The sequence below is a fragment of the Microtus ochrogaster genome, chromosome 5 (genome assembly GCF_000317375.1).
Source record: "Microtus ochrogaster isolate Prairie Vole_2 chromosome 5, MicOch1.0, whole genome shotgun sequence".
NCBI lineage: Eukaryota > Metazoa > Chordata > Mammalia > Rodentia > Cricetidae > Microtus > Microtus ochrogaster.
The window spans coordinates 92,267,265-92,276,039 of record NC_022012.1 but is presented as its reverse complement, the minus strand read 5'-3'; the positions used below and the strand labels follow the sequence as shown (position 1 = coordinate 92,276,039).

The 8,775-nt window shown below is 49.4% G+C and overlaps 1 protein-coding gene across 1 annotated transcript in view; it reads left to right on the top strand.

The window, feature by feature from the left end:
• Positions 1–8,775, top strand: part of Cx3cr1 (C-X3-C motif chemokine receptor 1) — a 19,055-nt gene that overhangs the window by 1,810 nt on the left and 8,470 nt on the right. The window lies entirely within an intron of this gene.

Below are 8,775 nucleotides of genomic sequence, written 5' to 3'. Positions count from 1 at the left end.
TCTCTGTGGCTTTGGAGCCTGTTCTGGAACTAGCTCTTGTAGACCAGGCTGGCCTCGAACTCACAGAGATCTGCCTGCCTCTGCCTCCCGATTAAAGGTGTGCACCACCACCGCCAGACTGGAAATGTTGATGTTTTTAAAGATTAAAATTTGTACTGTCAGTCAGACTTTGTGGTTCATGCCTCTAATCCCAGCTCTGGGACCGCTGCAGGAAGGGGATTGCTACAAATTTGAGACTAGTATAGGCTCTGTGTGAGTTCCAGGCCAGCTGGGGCTTCCCTGGGAGCCTCTTATCTCAAGCAAACACTAACAACTATAAACATTAGTGTTGATGGTTTTTATTTCTTGCTTTAAAAAGCACTTATTCCTCAGAGACCCACACAGGAGTGTTTACAGATGAAATTAGTCTCATTGAGCTATAAAGTAGGAGATGAAGGAAATAATAACTGTGAGTTGATAATCCCTAGACCTGAGTGGCCGGCACTCAGCGGTTTCCCTGATGGCACCCAGGCTTGAGAATATAAAAATAAGGGTGTTATACTGAGAATGTAGCTCGGCTGATAGAGTGCTGAGTGCTTGCCTAGAGTGCAAGGAGCCCCGGGTCCAATCCTCAGTACTACACATACGTTAGGCACGATGGCCTGCTGTGCCCACCGTGCCTGTGGTCCCAACAGTCAGGAGGAAGAGACAGGAGGGTCAGAAGCTCAAGGTCGGCCTTGGCACCTAGGAATTTTGAGGCCAGCCTGGGCTTTATGAGACCCTATATCTAATAACAATAATGATGTTGATCAATGTTCAAACTGACTTTAGCGTTTTTACTAAAATACACATTTATATGGAGAAAAACTAAAAGAATATTATGCCTGAGTCTGCAAAGTTACATAGTTTTATGGGCTTTTTTCCCCTTTTCTTAAATTCCACTCTGGTAACATCTTCAGCTGTTATAATGAACATTTTTGCATTTATAATAAACTTGGCGCAAGCTCATTCCTCAGTTTCATAAATGCTCATAACCGTGTCTCAGGACTCAGGCGTCTGAGCCACTAGGAAAGGTGGTCTTCGGAAGGAAATGGTAAGAACAGACCTTGTCCCTGCTTGACACAGGCAGACCCTTCCAGAGGCCCTCTGAGAGCAGCTGCAGCTGGCTTTCCCTCAAGGGTTGTGTTATCATCTGGCAAACACAGACCCCAAGTGCCTGCAGCCTCGCTCTGGGCATTTATAGCCCAGTCCAGAGAAAGGCTGAGAGTTGGGAATGCTCCCTCCCTTCTTCCTTTTCCCTCCCTCCCTCCAAATTCCCCTGATTTTTTTCTGTCCCAACTAGTTGAAATATAATACTTGAGGTAGGAAGAAATTGAGTCAAACGAAAAGACGCTCAGACCATAAGAAAACATTCCGCTCAGGCAGGTCATAAGGGGACTCTGAGCCTACGGGGAGAAAACTAGGCTAGAGCAGGCCCTGACCTGTTGAGCCTTGGGCACTGTGAGAGCCAGCAGGGTGGGGGCAGTGACTGGACTCAGGGGCTTCTGGAAAACAGAAATAGCCCCAGGAAAGAGTGTAGGGTGACTTCCAGACAGAAGTGATCATAGGTCACCACCACAGATAGGACCTCTGGGGCAGCAGGGACAACCCATACCCAAGCCTAGTCCAGTGAAGCTGTAGGTCTATGGGGGTTACTACAGGACCGTGCCCTTGAGTTAGTGGAGCTCACCCTGGTGGGTGCCCACTCATCAGAGCTGTGTCCTGGGAGCTCCTCCACCAGTTGCTGGCAGCTACTCCAAGTAAGACTCCTCTCCCCAGAGATGGCCTGCAGCTTCCTGACAGGGAGTAGGATTCCTGCAGGATTCCTGCAAGTTTGCCTGAATCCTGTGTGCCTCACTCCTCCCCCGTGAGAACAAAACTAGCCACACAACAGAAGGCCAGAGTGGCTTCTCTTCCCCTGCCCCTCGGATTGGCTTGGTTTTACAGATGGATGCTGGGACAGAAAAATAGTGTCAGGCCCAGGCTGACCAACCTGGCCCTTCATGCACCTCTGTTTCCTGGGAAGAACCTACCCATGCTAATCCTGTTAAAACCTACCCACCCTGCACTTTGGCTGACCCCATGGCAGAGAGAGGACAGGGGAAGGGGTGCTGCTGGTCCTTGGGATGCTGCAGTCCAAACTTTGGACTTTGGACATTGCCCTTGGCAATACTGCACAGTGCTTGACTGTACCGAGTCGGTAGGACCCAGGCAAGGGAGTGCATAGTGAAGGTTCGAGTGTGGTATATAAAGTCCCAAACACACTGCATGGACCGTCTTTGGCTCTTCAAAAGCAGTAAGGGCTTGCAAGGGGGATAAAGGCACCTGTGACAAGCTTGACTGCTTGAGTTTGAGCCTGAGAGAAGCGTGGTAGAAGGAAAGTCCTGACGCCCTCAAGATGTACTCTGACCACATATTGCAGCATGTGCAATAACGTACACACATACATATAAAAAAATAAATAAATGCACTTTTAAAAACAGTTTCTGTCTGCTGCTTCAGGGAGAGTGAAGCTCCATCACTTCAGGGATCTTAACAACACTGACTACTCCCAAAGGAGTTGTTAAGGACCCCAAGTCATAGGACCAGGCAAGAAGACATCATGCTAGGACTGACCCAGTTCCAGATCAACTTTTAGTTCCTTCTTCTCCCAAGCCCACTGTGCAAGGGTGGCCATGTCAGGCACGGTCTGCCCAGAGAAGCCACTTGTGCCTCCCCAACCCAGCCTCCAGCCCGAAGTCCTAAGCCTGAAGACTTCCAAACCAGGCCCTCAGAATGAGCTGTGAACTCACACTGCTCCAAAGCAGGCTGGAGAGGACTGGGGTGGGGCGATGGGGCCCAAGCCCTAGCCAACCTTGATGACAGGTGCCCAGGTGTCTCAGAAGCGGGAGATCCTTAGGTCGTCATTAGGTCATTTCCTACCAAGGAAAACCAAAGGAAGCCTAGGGTTTCTGACTGAGCCTGGGGTCAGCCTTTCCTCCTGGGGGCACCTAAAGTGTAAACCGCCTAGCAGGCTAAAGACCAAGTTCCATCCCCAGAACCCAAGTGAGAAACCCTGGTGTGGCCATGTGTGCTATAAAGTCAGCGCTGAGGAGGGAGAAATGATCCCTGGGGCTCACAGGCCAATCAGCCTGGACTACCCAGAAACTTCCAGGACAATGAGAGACCCTGTCTCAAGAAAGAAGGTAGGAAGTGCTGAGGAATGATACACACACGCACAAGTAGGTTCGCCCACACACATGCACTGCACATGCTTACATCCCCATACTCACCACAAGCACACACATGCAAACACATACCACACCTATGCAAATACCACACACATGCACAAACCACACATATACACATAACACACACAATACATACATAGACACATGCACACCACACAATGAAAAGAACCTCGCTAGGACCCCCAAAGCCCCCCTCATACCCCTGCCCTTACCCAAATGTTACTGGAAGTTGCCCCTCCATGTAGCAGACACAGAACTCAGTAACTCATCAATATTTCCAAAACGCATTTCTGTAAGAGAATGACGGCCAGACAATGGGACTAGTGGGAATAAATGAGCAGCTTGCAGAAACAGAAGGTGGGTTATGTAAGCCTTTCCTGCATGCACCGGGTCGCATCCAGAAGTCTGTCTGTCTCAGACGTCTGTCTGTCTCAGATGCATGCTCCATCCTCAAGGCAAGGATCATTTGCAAAGCTGTTGGTTTTCTGCAGCTGAGTGCCGTAAATGAGCTCACACAGCAGAAGACGGTTTGGCCCCACTGCTCTAGAGGGGACTTCAGTCATGCCGTCGTGTGTCTGCTTCAAAGTCCTCAGGAATTTTTTTTTAACAGAGTCTCTGCGTAGCCCTGGCTGTTCTGGAACTCGCCCTATGGACCAGGTTGACCTTGAATTTACAGAGATCTTCCCACCTCTGCCTGCCGAGTACTTGGGTTAAAGCCATCATACCCTACTTAACTCTCCTTTTTAAAAATAAGCTTTGTAGCCCAGGGAGGGAGCTTTGTAGCCCAGGGTGCACGCCTTTAATCCCAGCACCGGAGAGTCAGGAGGGTCTCTGTGACTTCACGGTCTGCCAGGTCTACATTTCCGAGGACAACAGCCTGGACCCTGTCTCAAAAACAAAACAACACCGGGCCAGGCAGTGGTGGCGCACGCCTTTAATCCCAGCACTCGGGAGGCAGAGGCAGGCGGATCTCTGTGAGTTTGAGGCCAGCCTGGTCTACAAAGGGAGTTCCAGGACAGGCTCCAAAGCCACAGAGAAACCCTGTCTCGAAAAACCAAAAAAAGAAAAAAAAAAAAAAAAAAAAAAAAAAAAAAAAACAACAACACCAAAAATTAAGCTTTATTATAAAAAACCCTGCAAGTAATTAAAAAAGTCACACACCAAAATTAATCAGACCGAAAGTTTATGCAGCATGATGAACTTATTCACAGCTTGAGCTGGCATTTGAATTTTCCTCTGACTCCACAGAAGTCAAAGATGTCAAAGTCTCTTTATGGCTGACTCAGTTGACCAGAGTGTGCTATCCTCGACCAGCCCTAGGAGACTTTGAGACAGGAACCCCTCCCTCCCATGGCCCAGAGACACACTCAGTTGCATCCCTGTCCTTGAGGTGATCGAGAGCTGGTCATGAAGCAAGCTGACCTGGCAGCATGTGCGTGCGTGTGAAGTCAGCATCAGGTGTCTGCAGGCATTTCCGCCTTGGTTATTCAGGTGATCTCTTATTTTTACCTAGAACTCACCCATCTGGCCAGGCTGTCTGACCAGGGAGCCCCAGGATCCCTGTCTTCACCTCCCCAGTGCTGGATTACATCACCACGTTTAGCTTTGTTGTTGTTTGTTTTTTGAGGCAGAGTTTTTCTGTGCAGCCCTGGCTGTCTTAGAACTCCCTCTGTAGACCAGGCTGGACTCAAACTCAGATATTCACCTGCCTCTGCCTCCCAAGTGCTGGGATTAAAGGCGTGCGCCACCACTACCCAGCCACGTTTAGTTTAATATGAATTTGGAAGCTGGAACTCAGGTCTTACAACAAAGAGTTTGCAGAGCAAGTGCTTTGCTGACTGAGCCGTTCCCCAGCCCTCAACAGCGTTCTTGGTGATGTGAACTCACTGTCCACCCTTGAAAGTTCATTGGCTCTGTCCCTAGGAGAACAACCTTTCTACATTAGCAACAGGAGGCTGCTTGGAGCCGAGCGCTGAAGCTCCCGCACCCCCACAGAAATTGGGAGATGGGGCTGTGTGCTTGCTGCTCGTATTTCTAAATCACAATGCCCAGGTCCTGGAGAAAGGTGTTCCTCCAAAACAGTGGACCGAAGGCCCTGTGGGTTCCAGGACCCACACATCCAGGGAGAAGTTATTTACAAACGCTCTGAAGTGACAGTTCTAAAAGAGAAAGGGACCGGAGAAAAGGACCTTCCCTTCTTTTTAGCAGGCTGGATGATGCCTCTTAGCCTTCATCTCTGTGGGGAGTCTGTCTGCCAGTGCTAAGACCATCAGAGTGAGGAGCCCCCTGAGGAAATCGGATCAACACCACTTAGTTACCTGGTGCTGGTTCAAGCTTCTCAAGCCTGACCCTGAGACGCTCTTTAAGCATTCTTAAGTACAGTACCATTTTGGAAAAACGTTTCCCAGTAACAATGATCTTCATCCATGTGCACGATAAAGCTAGGGCATGACCACAAAAAAAAAAAAAAAAAAAAAAAAAAAAACCTCTTTTGAAAAGTGTGTGTGGTCATGAAGATGGGGTCTATAGTTTAAGGGCTGAGGGTCTGGTGTGGTCTCAATTATACAGACAGCAGAAGGGATGGTTTCTACTGTCTGAGAAACAAAGATAAAGTTCTAGGGAGGGAGAGCCTGGGATGAGCACAGTAGCTGGGAGATTCGGGTGAGGCCTGGCCCTGCAGATAACACAGATCACTGGGATACTAATTACATCCATTCCCAGCCTTCTGGGGGGGGGGGGGGACTGGTCCACGCATCCCTTCCCCTGCAGAGATAAGCTGTGTGCTTCACCTTCCTGGCTTCCCTAGAGCTCATCTGAGAACGAGGACCCCTCTTCTCATACACTCTGTGTGACTTAATTAACATGGGCTTGGTGGCTCATACCTTTTATACGGGTAGTCAGGAGACTCAAGCAGAGGATTGCAATGAGTTTGCTTGGGTTTTTCTTCTTGTTGTTTTTTGTTTTATTTCGATTTGGTTTGGTTTTTCAAGACAGGGTTTCTCTGTAGCTTTGGAGCCTGTCCTGGAACTTGCTCTGTAGACCACGCTGGCATCTAACTCACAGAGATCCGCCTGCCTCTGCCTCCTGAGTGCTGAGACTAAAGACATGCACCACCACTGCCCAGCTTGCAATGAGTTTGAGGCCAACAGAGACTAAATAGGGAGTTCTGGGTCAGTATGGATGATGGTGGGAGATACTGCCTCAAAAACTCCTACACTAACCAGAATTTTATTATTAAAAAGCTACCCTATTTCTCCATTACTTAAAAAAGTGACGAAATATTTCCTTTTAAATTTTCACAGTTTTATTTTGATAGAAATACACAAATACCACAGAGCGCTTTAAAGAGGAAAAGGGAGGGAGAAGTGTCAAACCTCAAATAATGGCATGTTTGAGAGAGAAGGTAACTCCTGTACTTTCCCGTCAGAGTTCCCTTGTGTATGTTTTTGGCTTTGCAGGGGACCTTTGATCTGGGTGAAGCCCTGCTGGGTAGTGCTGTCCCAATCCTTTGCATGAACTCATAGCTAGCTATAGGAACAGAGGGTCGGCTGACTTGCGCAGGAAACCGGGTGGACATTGTAAAATGTCCCTCCTGCTGCAGCCTCTGCTCTCTGAACCCTGAGACACGTGTGCTAATAAACAATAAACAGACAAACAAAGCAGGGCTGTCAGAGACTGGAGACCCAGCTCTGTCAGGAGAGCACTTGTGCTGCAGACATGGGGACCTGCATTCAACGCGCAGAACAAACTAGAAAGCCACACTTAGGGACCCAGGAGAGTGACGATCTAAAGGGAGACACTGGCTTTAGAAATCAATCAGCAGGATGTGGAGCCGAAAGAGTGGGGGGAGCCTCCTAGGAAGATGCCAGCCAGAAGAACGTGGCCGCCTAAGGAGAAGGGAAGCTTAGAGATGGGGAACTGATTGGGAGCCTGGGTAAGGGCACCCCCACCCCACAAGGAAGGCTAAAAATAAAGGAGCGGGCATGAGGAAAGGAAGTGGACCAGGACGGGAGAGGGGTGAGGAAGTTTTATGAAGTGGGTCGTATTGAAGTCATTTCTACTTGGATCTAGCCCAGCGGTTCTCAACCTCCCTAATGCTAAGACCCTTTAACACAGTTCCTCGTGTCGTGGTGACCCCAGCCATAAAATTATTTTTGTTGCTACTTCATAACTGTAATTTTGCTGCTGTTATGAATGGTGATGCAAATGCTTGTGTTTTCTGACGGTCTTAGGAGACGCCTGTGAAAGGTACATCCAGCCCCCAAAGGGTTGTGACCCACGGGATGAGTACCGCTGATCTAGAACATTCCAAGCTTTGCTTCTTGGCTCAACGCAGACTCCCCGTTTCAATACCAGCTAGTAAAACCACCGGTTATCTGCCAGATAGGACAGAGGCCTGAGAACGGCTTCCAGGGATTTGTGGGAAGTTTTTGATGGATGTGTTTGGGTCGGGGAAGTGAGAATATTTATGTATACATTTGTGTGTGCAAGCATGCATGCATGTGAGCACGAGAGCACGCATGCAAGCGAGTGTATGTGGTGCATGTGCGTGTGCATGTGCGTGTGTGTGCACCCAGAGGCCAGAGGAAAACACGGAGTACCCTGCTCTATCACTCTTCACCTTATTCCTTTGGACAGGGTCTCTCCCTGAACCTGGGGCTAGGCTGGCAGCCAGCAGTCCTCAGCAATTCTCCTGCCTCCACCCTCCATGGTGATGGGTTATGAGTGTGGGCATGCTCAGGTGCACCTGTGTGCACATGTCTGTACATGCATGTGGAGGCCAGAGGTCAGTCTCACGTGTTATTCCTCAGGTACTCTCTACCCTGTTTTCAGATCATCTCTCAGTGGGATCTGAGGCTTATGATTAGGCCGGGCTGACTGGCCCATGAGCCCTGGGTATCTGCCTCAACAGTGCTGGGATGACAAACCTGCATGATCACACAAGCCTTTCTTTCAGTAGTTCTGGATATCTTCATGTTTGCACAGCAAGACTTTTACTGGCTAAGCTCATGGGATCTGTGTTCTTGCCTGAGTTGTAAGATGTTTGGCTGATGCTCCATCCTTTGGTGCTACGCCCATACCAGCCCCCAAGTACGCTTCCTGTGACCCTGAAGTAAGATCCTGCTGAGAGAATCCTGCCGAGGAATACCTTGTCGGGTTTTTACCTTTGCTTTCTACTGTCCACTGCTTCCAAGGCATTGGGGCAGGCCTTTGACCTCAGGCTGGCCTTTGCCTCATTATGTAGCCCAGGCTGGCCTCAAACTGAAGATCACCCTAGATTCCTGGCTCTACTCCATCTATAGCCAGGAAGTCCTATCTTCAGGTTCACTTTCCAATCCTCTGAATATCTCAGGAGACCCTGGGGAAGGGGATGGGGATGGGGATGGGGATGGGGATGGGGATGGGGATGGGGATGGGGATGGGGATGGGGAAGAGTGTTGGCAGCGGATGAGGCTTGCCAGGTCAGACCAGAAGTCACTTTGCTCTCACTCTCGGGCTGGAGGATGAGTCAGGGGAAGGGCGCGTT